At 46.9% G+C, this 13,741-nt stretch overlaps 1 protein-coding gene across 1 annotated transcript in view; it reads left to right on the top strand.

Moving 5' to 3' along the window:
- The first annotated feature begins 4,776 nt into the window (after window positions 1-4,776).
- AVL9 (AVL9 cell migration associated) overlaps window positions 4,777-13,741 on the top strand; it is a 138,380-nt gene continuing 129,415 nt past the window's right edge. The window contains exon 1 of the mRNA XM_077491700.1: window positions 4,777-4,922. The gene's annotated coding sequence lies outside the window, so the exon portion shown is untranslated. The remainder of the gene's footprint in view (window positions 4,923-13,741) is intronic.

Raw genomic sequence — 13,741 nt, 5'->3', positions numbered from 1 at the left:
ACTTGCAGAATTGAGTCATAGTGATTTGTGGGGAAATTCGTCATCAAACACTAAATCTAATGACAGCGACTCCAGCTCCTAGACGCGCACTCCCTGATCGCCAGGGATAAAGCGCGGAACCACTTCTACTCTCTGGCAAACAAGTGTGGTAAGCACTTAGCTAGGATCATCCATCCTAGACCCCCGCGACATTCTATCCCCTTCATCGTTCGACCAGACCAAACGAAAACGTTTAACACCTCTGGGATATCTGCGTCCTTCAGGCAATACTACTCACAGCTCTATAACCTTCCGCATGCAACCCCCCCAGTTAGGTCCCCTCCATCTTCTGACCCCACGCAGGCTTATGTTCTGGAGACCGCTCTACCTACTGTTGACGCTGTGGACGCAGCGACCTTGGACGAGCCCCTGACTACCTTTGACTTTCTACAGGCTATTAAAGTCCTTAAAGTGGGGAAATGCCCGGGCCCTGACGGCTTTACACCCCGGTTCTACAAAACTTTTGCCCCCCAGCTTGCTCCCCTTCTGACGAAAGCCTTTAACTCGGTGGACAGTTCTAACCTCCCGTCAAAAGAATCTTTATCTGCTAACATCTCTATTATCCCCAAACCAGGCAAAGACCCATCCCAATGCAGCAGCTATCGGCCCATCTCCCTGCTCAACATAGACATTAAGCTATTCGCAAAAGTCCTAGCCACCCGTCTGTCCCCTCTATTACCTAAAATTATTCATAATGATCAGGTGGGGTTTGTCCCTGGCAGGGAGGCAAGGGACAACACCACCAAGACGATACATCTCATATCCCTGATCCAACGTAAAGGTCTGAGAGCTTGCCTCTTATCCTTCGGCGCTGAAAAGGCCTTCGATATGGCCAGTTGGAGGTTTCTACAGCTGTCTCTAGAACAACTTGGCCTCGGAGCTCCCTTCATCTCAAAAGTAATGTCCCTATACTCCCGACCCTCAGCTACGGTCCTGGTCAACGGTACAACATCGGCTCCCTTTGACATTGCAAACGGTACCCGACAGGGCTGCCCCCTGTCCCCCCTCCTCTTTGTCATCATCATTGAGCATTTGGCTTGTGCCATACGACAAAACCCCTCCATTCTTGGTATTCAAACTCCGTCTGCACATCACAAACTTTCCCTGTATGCTGATGACCTCCTTGTGTATATTCAGAATCCACACATCTCCATACCGTCCCTACTCAGTGAATTTCAACGTTTTGGTATCTATAGTAACTTTAAGCTCAACATCTCTAAGACAGAAGCCCTTAACATATCCCTTACCCCCTCTACGCTGTCCCTTCTGAAATCCAACTTCTCATTTAAATGGCAGGCCAAGGGGATCTCGTACCTGGGGGTTGTTATACCCTCCAACCTAGCTGATTTGTTTTCTCTGAATTATATCCCCCTGCTTAACCGTATACGGAAGGACCTCGAGGAGTGGGGGGATTTCCCTTGCCCTGGTTCGGACGGATTAATATCCTAAAGATGGACACTCTACCCAAGTTCCTGTATTTATCTCAAACAATCCCCATCCCCGTCCCCAAATCGTTTTTTATCTCCCTACGCTCGCTGGCAATCAGATTCATGTGGAACAGGGGCCTCCCCAGGGTTCAATTTAAACTACTAACGATCCCGAAGACTTTAGAAGGAACAGGCCTCCCTGACTTTGAGACTTACCATAAGGCCGCTCATATGACTCGCATCATAGAATGGTTCTCTTGCCCTTCCTGCAAGGCCTCGGTGTCTGTTGAACAGGACCTTTCTCCTGTAGATCTCCGAGCTCTTCCATGGGGTTATAAACAGGACTACTCTCGTATGACATCCTTGTCCCCACTGACTTTAGCCTCCCTGACGATGTGGTACAGGACGGGGCTAAACACCACTCTCTCCTCGGATCAGGGCCCCTTGACGTCCCTCTTTGACCATCCTGCTTTACCACAAAGTACAGGGGCAGCCTCCCTAGGACCCTTTAAGCGCACAGAATGGCCGCAAGCCCGTACATTTGTGCATCCCTCTCAGGGGACCCCGGTCTCCGTGACAGACTCCGGAAGTTGGCTCACAGCCCTACATGTGTCCACATTTGCCAAACGCCTACACTCCTCCTCTCAAATACATTGCAAGCTTACCAATTTCGAGGAACTGTGCTCGCTTCCAGAAACTCCCAAGCACTTACTGTCCTCCTTATATAACCTACTGCAGACTTTAGCACATGATCAACTCCCACATTACACCAGGCTGTGGTCTGCGGATTTGGGTGAAGACATCTCTTTGCCGGAATGGCATACCTCTTTTCATTTCACACATAAGTCAACAATCTCCTGCTACTCTCAAGAAAAGAACTACAAACTATTATCCAGGTGGTACAGGGACCCTGCTACTTTACACAGGATTTTCCTGTCTACCCCAGCCACCTGCTGGCGCTGTGAAGCTTCAGTCGGAACTTACATGCATGTCTGGTGGGACTGTGAGAGGATCCGCCCCTTCTGGACACAGGTTTTTGAATGTTATAATCTCTTGGCTGATATTCTGGTTCCTATCTCTCCAAAAATTGCATTACTCTCTATTCTGCCCGGGTCTATTAAATCACAGAGACAAAGATTGCTCCGTTTCTTTATGTCCTCTGCTAGACAGCTGATACCTGCTTATTGGAAGACGACGACCACTCCCCCATTGTCACGGTGGGTATCGATTATGAATGACACTATGAGAATGGAGGAGATGTTGGCACTGGACAACGACACTTACGCCAAATTTATTTCTCAATGGTCGATCTGGCTCCGCTTCTCTTCCTCTGACACTTTAATGAACCAAATCTTGAACGCATGAGGAAGCTGTGGGCTCTCCCTTACCCTACCCCCCCCCCCCCCTGCCCATATTCCTTCCCCCTCCCCCCCTTCCTCCCCCTTTTCCCTCCTCTCCTCTTGCTATTTAGCTTTCCCCTATACCGCCTTGCTCCTCTTTACTTTGCTCCTCTCTCTTCTCTCTTTCTTTCTATCTTTTTTATGTTATTGTATAAATAATGCCTCATGTAGTAACCCATGAGTATTTCTCACTACTGTGGCCTCGTGGATCGGTGAGCAGGCCGTCTTCTCTACTCTCCAAGCTTCCCGTCAGGGACCGGCTATGGCCGATTGTCATTAGCCGGCCTCCCGTAATTGTACTCCTGTTACTGTTCCTGTCTGTATTTGTCTCATGATGGTTACTGTTTATTGTTTTTACTTGACATGTTTCAATAAAAATATTTTCAACACTAAATCTAATGACAGCGACAATTCTGCAACTGATCAAAATTCTGTGTTTTTGATTTGATTACATTATTGAATAATTTTTATTATTCTTTGTTATAATTATTTATAGTTATTTATTATATTATAATTTATGATTTTGTGTTTCAAACGTTATAATACCCTGGATGTCTACTAGACTCTTGTTTGGACAGATTTAAAGAGGAGTTTCCCGTAAGAAAAAAAAAATTAAAAGTCAGCAGCTACAAATACTGCGGCTGCTGACTTTTAATAATCGGACACTTACCTGTCCCAGGGTCCAGCAATGCGGGGGAACGAAGCCCCTTTTGTCGCCCCCTCCTCTCCGCGGCGCCAGCATTGCAACTGTGGGCCGTGTGATTGGCCGCACAGTCATCTGGGACCTGTCACGTGTCCCAGATGACTGACAGGAGGGAGGGGGCGGAGCTGAGCCCTGCGCTGAAGGGAAGTGACGTCAGGTGCCCGGGCACTGAAGGAGGCAAACTACGAGGGACCCCTAGCAACAGGCATTTAGAGGTAAGTTAATTTTTATTTTATTTTTAAGAAATTTTAAGCATTTTTTTTTTTTGGTGTCTGGAACACCACTTTAAGTGAGTTATTCCTAAGAATTACAGGCCTACAATATAAAACGCCAAATTTCCATGCAAAATAATTATACCGCTTTCAGCACTAAAAATCTGAAATAATAATACCTCCAGGGAGGTTAAAGGTCAACATACAGGTACGTGATTCTGCCTGTACGTGCAATATATCCACATAAGGCGGTCGGAAAGTGGTTAAAGTAACGCAGTGCCGTATGCAGGGGCGGACTGACCATTGGGCCACTGCCCGAAGGCCCCCATGCCACTAGGGGGCCCCATCAGGGTTGCCAGCCTCAGTAAAACCAGGGACAGTATGTAAAAAAATTGTATTTTTTTTACATCTCTCTTTGAAATGTCCCTTACCGACATCCTTTTGGTCTAAAAATCCCGAGATTATAGCTGCCCCACCTCTCCAGTTCTGTCTCAGCCAATAGAAACATGTCTGTGTGCACTGTGTGATTGTATACTGTGTGGCCCCATAATCTCTGATTGCCTGGGGGCCCCATAATCTCCTATTGCCCAGGGGCCCCATGAGTTGTCAGTCCGCCCCTGGCCGTATCACTAAACATAGCCTGGTCATTAAGGGGGTAAAAGCTTCACTGGCTTTAGTGGTTAAACTCTTTTATTTAATTCTGACAAAAGTCATGTAAACATGTGTACAGGCATATATATATATATATATATATACATATATATATATATATATATATATATATATATATATATATATATACACATATATATATATATATATATATATATATATATATATATATATACACACACATATATATATATATATCTCACAATTTTGTTTATACCATTTCCATAGAAACTGCCATGTAGCTGGTTATCTATTACCTGACGAGACAGACTCTGGTGTCTGACGTAAACTAAACGATGAGGAGAGGAGAGGAGCAGAGCATGCTGGGATTGATGTGCACACCACATGACTCAGAGACCAGGAAGCAGAGTGAGTGTACAGCTCCTAGTCGGGGTATAGAGGAGCTGCCTATTGGAGTGTGATGGGCGGTGAGGACTGACACATCATACAGAAAGGACAGTGTGTGCAGGTAGGAATAGAGACCGATCAGTTTGCTGTATATAAAAGGGATTGTGTGGGTGAAGGATAGACCAGGGAGAAAATCCAATGTAAATAAAGAGCTCTGGAGATAGGAATTGATTATAGCTCAACCTGTCTACACACATTGTACTAGTTTTATTCCATGTTTGGTTAGGGACAAACGGCAGTAATCAAGGGAGGAGATTTGTATACACAGTGACTGTCACACAGGCAGTGCTAAATAGGAGCAGTAGGGGTTGCTTTGCATGAGTTTACTTGTGCATGTGTATTTATTTTTATTTTTTTTAACATATAAAATGTTATGTTTTGAAAAAACATGCCTGTGCACATATAGTTGCATATGACGTTTTTAGTAATGCATGTCTATGGGCAAAAGTATGCTGCAGCTGTGGCACCCGAGCAGCACAACTACAACCGTAATTTACATTGTTCACCCATACGCCCTGAATAGGACCATGTATGAAAGCCCCAAGACAGATACTATAAGGCTAAATACACATGGCTGCAAGAGGGCGTACAGAACAGAATGCATGGAGTGTAAATAGCTGATGTAAGGGAGCCACAGGTGCAGCATACAGCCTCTTATTGCAATGAGCAGGCTGTTTGCATGGTTGTGCATCGCTTCACATCAACAAGTTCATACAAGTGAACTCTTGTGAAGCAGCAAACAGCCATTCATTGAAATGGAGGCTTTACGTTGCACCTGCGATTTCTTTACACCAGCTGCTACATGATGTATGTATGTATGTATGTATGCCCTCTTCCAGCTATGTGCATGAAGCCTAAAGCTAGACTTACACTTTTGTGTTGCAGTACTACATGCATGCTAATATGAGTTGTGTTAATTCAGCTTATTCATTTCATTGCACCATATCACACTAAAAACATTCATGAATTAGTTATTGTAACATAATACATTGTATGTAATTTTTGTAAATATTATATCTTTTCAGGTGACAACACTGAAGAAATGACACTTTGCTACAATGTAGTAAGTGTATAGCTATAACAGTGTCAATTTGCTGTCCCCTCAAAATAGCTCAACACACAGTCATTAATGTCTATACCGCTGGTAACAAAAGCGAGTACACCCCTAAGTGAAAATATCAAAATTGGGCCCAAAGTGTCAATATTTTGTGTGGCCATCATTATTTTCCAGCACTGCCTTAAAGAGGAAGTAAACCCTGATGGGTTTACTTCCTCTTTGTCTCCCTACAAAGGTAAAGAATAATGGGCTACTATGTATTGTATAGTAGCCCATTATGTATCACTTACCTGACACAGGAGCCAGCGATGTCGCTGCTGTCCCCTGTAGTCCGGAGCGTCCATCTTCTTAAGGGTATAGCTGCGCTGGAGCAGCGATGATGTCACTCCCGCGCATTGGAGCCGCCACTAATGGCATATCGCCGTTAGCGGCAGCATGCTGCTAACGGCGATAGTGCGCCTGCGCGCCGATGTCTATGGCGCATGCGCTGTAGACAGCTGTGACTGTCTTTTAGTAAATATCTCCTAAACCGTGTAGGTTTAGGAGATATTTCTTAGACCTACATCTAGGCTTACCTGTAGGTCAAAGTGGTTTGTAAGGGTTTACAACCACTTTAACCCTCTTGGGCATGGAGTTCACCAGAGCTTCTCAGGTTGCCACTGGAGTCCTCTTCCACTCCTCTGACGACATCACGGAGCTGGTGTATGTTAGAGACCTTGCGCTCCTCCACCTTCCGTTTGAGGATGCCCCACAGATGCTCAGTAGTGTTTAGGTCTGGAAACATGTTTGAGCTTTACCCTCAGCTTCTTTAGCAAGGCAGTGGTCATCTTGGAGGTGTGTTTGGGGTCATTATCATGTTGGAATATTGCCCTGTAGCCCAGTCTCTGAAGAGAGGAGCGCATGCTCTGCTTGAGTATGTCACAGTACATGTTGGCATTCATGGTTCCCTCAATGAACTGTAGCTCCCCAGTTCTGGCAGCACTCGTGCAGCCCCAGACCATGACACTCCCACCACCATGCTTGACTGTAGGCAAGACACACTTGTCTTTGTACTCCTCACCTGGTTGCCGCCACACACACTTGACACCATCTGAACCAAATAGGTTTATCTTGGTCTCATCAGACCACAGGACACGGTTCCATTAATCCATGTCCTTAGTCTGCTTGCGTTCAGCAAACTGTTTGTGGGCTTTCTTGGCACTATCTTTAGAAGGGGCTTCCTTCTGGGACGACAGCCATGCAGACCGGTTTTATGCGGTGTGCGGCATATGGTCTGAGCACTGACAGGCAGTGCTGTAAAATAATGGTGGCCACACAAAATATTGACATTTTGAGCCCAATTTGGATATTTTCACTTAGGGGTGTACTCGCTTTGGTTGCCGGTGGCTTAGACATTAATGGCTGTTTTGTTGAGTGAGTTATTTTGAGGGGACAGCAAATTTACACTTTATACACTTATAGAAGCTTTCCACTCACTACTTTACATTGTAGCAAAGTGTAATTTCTTCAGTGTTGTCACATGAAAAGATATAATAAAATATGTATTACTCCCTTTTGATACTTTGTTAGAAAGGTGGGTTGGTGGTACAATTAAGAATAACTAGCACTGCAACACTTTAGCATGCAAAGCTATCATTTCTTGTGTTGTGCTAACAGTTCAACAGTTTGAAGCAAGCCTTTTAAAACTGAATTCCAGGAATTTAGCAACTTTGCAAAAAGTCCGTGCACACTATGGGATTGATTTACTAAAGGCAAATGCACTTGGAAGTGCAGTTGCTGTAGATCTTGGGGGAAGCTCTGCTGATTTCTATCATTCAATCGTGTACAAGCAAAAATGCTGTTTTTCTTTTTCTTGCATGTCTAGATCTATAGTGACTGCAATTCCAAGTGCACTTCTAGTGCACAGTGGATTTGCCTTTAATAAATAAACCCCTAGGAGTCCAATTAGGGGCATGTTACCTACAAAAATTGCTATTATCTGTGACAGGTTTATTGCACTCCCTGAGGACACACTCTGCCTGTGAGAGGCACAAAGAGCAGTTATGCGCACCCCTCCCCTCTGCCCCTCCACAGAAGCCTTTGTATTATGTAAATGGCAGCAGACATAGAAGTTTCATCAACTCTGCTCTTGAAGGAACTGAGACCACAGAGAGCAGCATTGGAGCTCCAGAAGTTATTTTCCTGGAGCACAATAAACCTGTCAAATGAGAATAAGGCCGCGTACACACGGGCGGACTGTTCGCCCAACCTTGTCCGCTGAACAGTGTTTGGGCGGACAGTCCGCTCGTGTGTGGGCTTTCAGCGGACAGTTGGACGGACAAAGTCTTTCGGAAATTCCGAAAAACTGTCCGCTGAAACTGTGTTTGAGCGAACAGTCCGCCCGTGTGTAGGCTACTTTCGAAATGAGCAAACTGTTCCCGCTCGGAAAGTCCGCCCATTTCGAGCGCGTGTACAGGTAGGCGGGGCCCGCGAAGGAGACGTCGCGGGCTCCGCCGCCTGGAATGGGCTTAAAGGGGAACCCCAACGCCGAAAAAAATCGGCGTGGGGGTTCCCCCAAAGTCCACACCAGACCCTTGTCCGAGCACGCTACCCGGCCGGCCAGGAAAGGGGGGCGAGCGAGCGCGCCCCCCCTCCTGAGCCGTACCAGGCCGCGTGCCCTCAACATGGGGGGGTGCCTTGGGGAAGGGGGGCCGCGCGGCCCCCCCACCCCAAAGCACCTTGTCCCCATGTTGATGAGGACAAGGGCCTCTTCCCGACAACCCTGGCCGTTGGTTGTCGGGGTCTGCGGGCGGGGGGCTTATCAGAATCCGGGAGCCCCCTTTAAGAAGGGGGCCCCCGGATACCGGCCCCCCACCCTATGTGAATGAGTATGGGGTACAATGTACCCCTACCCATTCACCTGTGAAATAAAGTACAAAAAAAAACACAACACAGGGAAAAAATATTTTATTGCACAGCTCCGGGGGTCTTCCGTCTTCGGGGGTCTTCTCGCCGGACTCCTCCGCTATCTGTGTGTAGCTCTTTTGCTAGCGGAGGAGTCCGGCTTTCTTCCTCCCCGCCGCCGGCCTCTTCTCCCGACTTCGGGGGTCTTGTCCCCCTCTTCGGTTCTTCTGCCGGGCCACCGCGCCTTCTTGTAGCTCTTTTGCAGGCGGTGGCCCGGTCTTCTGTCGCCGCTGCCTTCCGTTCTTCTGTCGCCGCCTTCGGTTCTTCTGCCGGGCCACCGTGCCTTCTTGTAGCTCTTTTACAGGCGGTGGCCCGGTCTTCTGTCGCCGCTGTCGTCGCCGCCTTCCGTTCTTGTTCTTCTTCTTCTCCTGGAGATGTTGACTCGACGAGCTCTCCGGCCGGAATGCCAGGGACACGCTCCGCTGCCACTTATATAGTGACAATGGGGCGGTGTCACATGGTATATGTCACATGGGTTGATGTCCCATGGGGACTATGACATCGTAAGGGGGCGGGGTCACCATGTGACCAACCCATGTGACATATACCATGTGACACCGCCCCATTGTCACTATATAAGTGGCAGCGGAGCGTGTCCCTGGCATTCCGGCCGGAGAGCTCGTCGAGTCAACATCTCCAGGAGAAGAAGAAGAACAAGAACGGAAGGCGGCGGCGGCGACGACAGCGGCGACAGAAGACCGGGCCACCGCCTGTAAAAGAGCTACAAGAAGGCGCGGTGGCCCGGCAGAAGAACCGAAGGCGGCGACAGAAGAACGGAAGGCAGCGGCGACAGAAGACCGGGCCACCGCCTGCAAAAGAGCTACAAGAAGGCGCGGTGGCCCGGCAGAAGAACCGAAGAGGGGGACAAGACCCCCGAAGTCGGGAGAAGAGGCCGGCGGCGGGGAGGAAGAAAGCCGGACTCCTCCGCTAGCAAAAGAGCTACACACAGATAGCGGAGGAGTCCGGCGAGAAGACCCCCGAAGACGGAAGACCCCCGGAGCTGTGCAATAAAATATTTTTTCTCTGTGTTGTGTTTTTTTTTTGTACTTTATTTCACAGGTGAATGGGTAGGGGTACATTGTACCCCATACTCATTCACATAGGGTGGGGGGCCGGTATCCGGGGGCCCCCTTCTTAAAGGAGGCTCCCGGATTCCGATAAGCCCCCCGCCCGCAGACCCCGACAACCAACGGCCAGGGTTGTCGGGAAGAGGCCCTTGTCCTCATCAACATGGGGACAAGGTGCTTTGGGGTGGGGGGGCCGCGCGGCCCCCCCTTCCCCAAGGCACCCCCCCATGTTGAGGGCACGCGGCCTGGTACGGCTCAGGAGGGGGGGCGCGCTCGCTCGCCCCCCTTTCCTGGCCGGCCGGGTAGCGTGCTCGGACAAGGGTCTGGTGTGGACTTTGGGGGAACCCCCACGCCGATTTTTTTTTCGGCGTTGGGGTTCCCCTTTAAGCCTATTCCAGGCGGCGGAGCCCGCGACGTCTCCTTCGCGGGCCCCGCCTACCTGTTCACGCGCTCGAAATGGGCGGATTTGCCTCCTCCTTACGTGGGCGAGTCCGTTCATTTCAAAAGTTGAGCGAACTGTTTGGCAAACAGTTCGCTGAAACAGTCCGCTCGTGTGTGGGCAAGTCCGCTCATGCAAATTTTGAGCGGACTGTTTGCCGAAACTGTTTGACGAACAAGGTTGGGCAAACAGTCCGCGCGTGTGTACGCGGCCTAATAGAGTTAAGTCCAGGAGGTGGTAGGCACCTTTTTAGACTTAACTTATGGTATGCCTGCAGTTTTTCCAAAGTAGATGAATTCCTGGAATTCAGCTTTAACCACTTCCCATCCCAGCCATTGTAATATGACAGCCGCAGGAACACTCCGCTCCTCCAGGCGGGCGTTATATGATGTGTTCGGGAAGGAATGTGGATCGGTGTGTGTAAACGCACCGATCCACGTCCTGTCAGAATAGTGGAGATTGACCTAGTATATAGGAACAGCAATCAGTCTCCTTTCCTAGTCAGTCCCACCCCCCCCCCACAGTTAGAATCACTCCCTAGGTAACGCATTTAACCCCTTGATCGCCCCCATAGTGTTAACCCCTTCCCTGCCAGTGATATTTACACAGTAAGTGCATATTTATAGCACTAATCGCTTTGTAAAAAAAAAATATATATATATAATTTTTTTTTTTTTATTGGGATATTTATTATAGCAAAGAGTAAAAAAATATTGTTTTGTTTTTTTTTTTGTTTTTTTTATTATCTTTTTTGTTTATAGCTCAAAAAATAAAAACTGCGAGGTGATCAAATACCACCAAAAGAAAGTGGGGGAAAAAATTTATCAATTTCATTTGGGTACAACGTCGCATGACCGCGCGATTGTTATTCAAAATGTTACAGCGCTGAAAGCCGAAAATTGGCCTGGGCAGGAAGGGGTGAAAATGCCCCTTCCTGGGGCATTAAAGTAGAACTACAGGCAAAACCTTTTATTTTTTTAATTCTGGATAGAACAAGGGAGGGTTATAACCCCTGTCAGATTATTTTTTTTTCGCCATCTATGTCCCATCCCATAGCCAAACAGCAAGTGAGAGGAAATCTCTGTAAATCAAGGGAGTTCCTTGGGGACCAGAACTTGTTTCCCGATTTGGAAGATTTCCCCTCCATTACTTTTCTGGGGATAACCCAAAATGTGGGTTTTTTTTTTTTTTATACTTTCAATGACAATGGTAAACTGGACAAATGGAGAGGGTGAATCTCCCTAACGGGAGCACAGACATGTAATAACTAACAGGTGTTCTATTTGTTCTCCACTCCAGTGGTTCTCAACCCTGTCCTCAAGTACCCCCAACAGGCCATGTTTTGGGAATTTCTCTTAGATAAAATAGCTGTGCAAAATACCAAGTCATTTACTGATTTAAAGCACCTGTGCAAGATGAAGAAAAACCTGCCAACTTGGCCTGTTGGGGTTACTTGAAGACAGGGTTGAGAATAGGGATTGACCGTTTTATTGGTGCGGCCAATATTCACTTTTTTTAGAAGTATTGGTCACAAAACTGACTGATATTACTGTTGGATTCAATATGATTCATATTGAATCAAACAAGTACCAATATTGCTTCAAGGGGTTTTGCATGCATCATACCGGTACCCTTCTTTAGAGCAGACAGCTTTACTGTAATAACAACCGATGCGGCTCAGCAACTGCTTGGCTGTTATTACAAGCAGTGGGAGGGGACGTCCCTCCTGTCGAATGCCTGGGCTGTCCCATCCCACCGAAGGCCTGAACAAAGCCGATGCTTCATTTGGGTTTCGGATCTAGTAACCCAGAAGCGATATCATGACATCCCTTCCCAGATTACTGGCATCTTAAAGGCGTCAGTTTAAAAAAAAATTAAGTATTCAAAAATGCTGATCTTGACGTTTGAATACTTTCAAGTGCAGAAGAGGGTTTTGGGGTCTTATACCCCTGATCCCTCCATAAAGAGTACCTGTCACAGCCTATTACTGTCACAAGAGATTTTACTATTCCCTGTGACAGCAATAAGTGATAAAAAAAAATGTAAAGGGACAGTGTAAAAAAATTTAATGTACATAATATCGGCTATCAGCCAGAGAGGTGGCTGAAATATCAGTATCACATCGGCACCGAAAAAAACGATATTGGTCGATCCCTTGTTGAGAACCACTACTCTATCCAAAACAAATTTTTTTTGCCTACAGACCTCTAGTTCTCAATGGAACACGATTGCGGTAATTGGTGCACTTGTAGTCCATTAACCACTTAAGGACCGCCTCACGCCGATATACGTCGGCAGAATGTCACGGCTGGTCACAAGCGCGTACCTGTACGTTGCTTTCTAAGTGCCCAGCCTTGGGTCGGGAGCGCACTGCCAGCGGCACACTCCCAACCCGGTCCTGAGCTCCGTGGCCGCGGGACCAGCGGACCTGATTGCCGCTGGCATCCCGCGATTGGGTCACAAAGCTGAAGAACGAGGAGAGGTCTGTGTAAACAAACCTCTCCCTGTGCTTCCCTGTGTGGCTGTCACCGATTGTCTGTTCCCTTTTTATAGGGAAGGACGATCAGTGATGTCACATGCCAGGCCACGCCCCCTAAAATAAAAAAAATGTAGCGTCATACATAACACCTACACTGCCCCCTAGTGGTTAACTCCTTCACTGCCAGTGCCATTTACACAGGAATCAGTGCATTTAAATAGCACTGATTGCTTTATAAATGACAATGGTTCCAAAAATGTGTTAAAAATGTCCGATGTGTCCGCCATAATGTCGCAGTCACAATAAAAATCGCATTACTATTAAAAAAAAAATAATAAAAATGCTATAAAACTATCCCCTTTTTTGTAAACGCTATAACTTTTGCGCAAACCAATAAATCACTAATTGCGAATTATTATTTTTTTTTACCAAAAATATGTAGAAGAATACGCATCGGCCTAAACTGAGAAAAAAAAATGTTTTTTTATATATTTTTGGGGGATATTTATTATAGCAAAAAGTAAAAAATATTGCAATTTTTTTCAACATTGTCGCTCTATTTTTGTTTATAACGCAAAAAATAAAAACTGCAGAGATGATCAAATACCACCAAAAAAAGCTCTATTTGTGGGGAAAAAAGGACGCCAATTTTATTTGGGAACTGCACAATTGTCAGTTAAAGCGACGCAGTGCTGAATCGCAAAAAGGGGCCCGGTCCTTTGGCTGCAAATTGGTCCGGGGCTTAAGTGGTTAATTCCTCCTCCAACTCTCCAACAGAGAGGAAGGTACCGGCAGAGAGCTAGAGAAGGAGTTTTCAGGGTCCTGACATTGCACATGTAGTTCACTGCTTGCAAGTGCAATGCTTTGCAGGCTCCTGTAAAATGAAACAAAATAT

Source organism: Lithobates pipiens, unplaced genomic scaffold (assembly GCF_037356315.1).
Source record: "Lithobates pipiens isolate NorthernLeopardFrog02 unplaced genomic scaffold, aLitPip1_a1.2 Scaffold_19, whole genome shotgun sequence".
Lineage (NCBI taxonomy): Eukaryota > Metazoa > Chordata > Amphibia > Anura > Ranidae > Lithobates > Lithobates pipiens.
The sequence above is the reverse complement of the archived record's forward strand: the minus strand, read 5'-3'. Positions and strand labels throughout refer to the sequence as shown.